The sequence below is a fragment of the Pyxicephalus adspersus genome, unplaced genomic scaffold (assembly GCF_032062135.1).
Source record: "Pyxicephalus adspersus unplaced genomic scaffold, UCB_Pads_2.0 Sca62, whole genome shotgun sequence".
Taxonomy (NCBI): Eukaryota; Metazoa; Chordata; class Amphibia; order Anura; family Pyxicephalidae; genus Pyxicephalus; species Pyxicephalus adspersus.
The window spans coordinates 30689-32296 of NW_027317069.1; the positions used below are offsets into that span (position 1 = coordinate 30689).

At 38.1% G+C, this 1608-nt stretch overlaps 1 long non-coding RNA gene across 1 annotated transcript; it reads left to right on the forward strand.

Annotated features, from left to right (window-relative positions):
* On the forward strand, positions 1-1602 carry LOC140344834 (uncharacterized). The gene is made up of 3 exons (XR_011923680.1): positions 1-525; positions 583-1157; positions 1307-1602. It is a non-coding gene; the product is annotated as an uncharacterized lncRNA (long non-coding RNA).
* Positions 1603-1608: the final 6 nt, after the last annotated feature.

Below are 1608 nucleotides of genomic sequence, written 5' to 3' on the forward strand. Positions count from 1 at the left end.
ATTTATATAGCACCATCAGCTCAATTATGTTCTGTAGCATTGTACATCATAAAAATGAGTTACTAACAAAACATTTACAGTTCATACGTATAAAATATGAATATGAAATATGAATGAAGTGTGCAAATACTGATAAATTATTACCTAAATAATTGTATACTTTATATAACAATATAGTTCTACCTAAGCATGTAACTATAACAGGAAAGACAGAAATTAATGGGAGAGGGTCCTGCCCTTATAACCGTGCAATTAAAAGAAAATAGGAAAGGAAGCATTAGGTAAGTTCGCAAAGCTAGAGTAGTGGAAGAACAGGATATTTTGTGTAGGGGGGAGTCTGATGTACATACATATCTTTGTGTTTGAAGAGTTGCATTTTTATGGTAAGTATAAAGATTTTCAGGCATTGAGTATGGCTTATATAGTGTTGAAGAAGGGTGTGGGCCTGTAAGATGTCTTGGGCATGAAAAGGTCATCAGGTTTGGGATATTGAAGAATTGTATGTGCAAAAAAGCACAGATTGAGGTTGGAGTGATAACTGGAATTTGGGGAGAACGTTTATGGAGGGGACAGATAATAGAGTGTGAGAGTTAGTAACCTGAAATGGATTTTGTGGGTTTTTAGCAGTTGGTGAAAAGATTGGCAGAGTGGGGACAGCATTAGAAGAGCAGGAGGAGAGGTGAATAAGACAAACAGCATGGCCTGGAGCGGTGTCAGTCTTTTGGTTGGTTGTCCACATATAATAATGTTGCAGTAGTCTGGATAGGATATACCAAGGATTGTGCAAGCATTTTATTAGCATCTTGTGTGAAGGGACGCATTTGTGATATACTGAGATGTTACTGGAGGTACTGAAGGGAACTAATGTGAAACTTATGTTTATAATGTTTATATTATTGTTGTGTATTCCCTTTTATGTTCTTTAAAAATTATTGAAACCAAAATGAGCGTTCTTACACTACAGATTTAATTAAGTCTTTTTGTGCTAAAATATTTGTATCTCTAGTTATTTTGAATACCTGTTACGTCTTTTCTCTTAAAGGATTGCTCTCAAATCTGGTTATGGCAAGTACCTTGGCATTAATTCAGATGGACTGGTGATAGGCCGTTCAGATGCGATTGGTGCTAGAGAACAGTGGGAGCCTGTATTTCAAGATGTAAGTTTTTCTAAATGTATGTACTTTAGCCCACATTATCAGAGTGCTTAATGGAGGTATTTTAAAACACAATGCTAGACTCTGTTAAACAATGTTCTATTTAAAGTGGAAGTAAAACTAAAAACAAAAAAAACCTTTTAATCCGGCAGATGGCTCGAAGGCGCTGGTTCTTCTTGCCATCTAATTCTGCCTAGTCCTGGGTTTCCTCTTCAACCTGGCACAGAGGAAGAATCGGGCGCCACCATCTTCTGCCAGCTTTTCCAGTCTTTTTGCTCTGTCACTTGATCTCGCACTGCTCAGTGCGAGATTTTGTGACGTAGCCACTATGAAGGAGCGTGAGATCGGCAAAGATGCCCCTTGTGCACATGCCCGAGATTTTGTATGTGCAGTAGGAGTAGCCAGAGCCCGGGGATCAAGACTTAATAGAGCAGTGCTGCATGTAAAAAAAAAA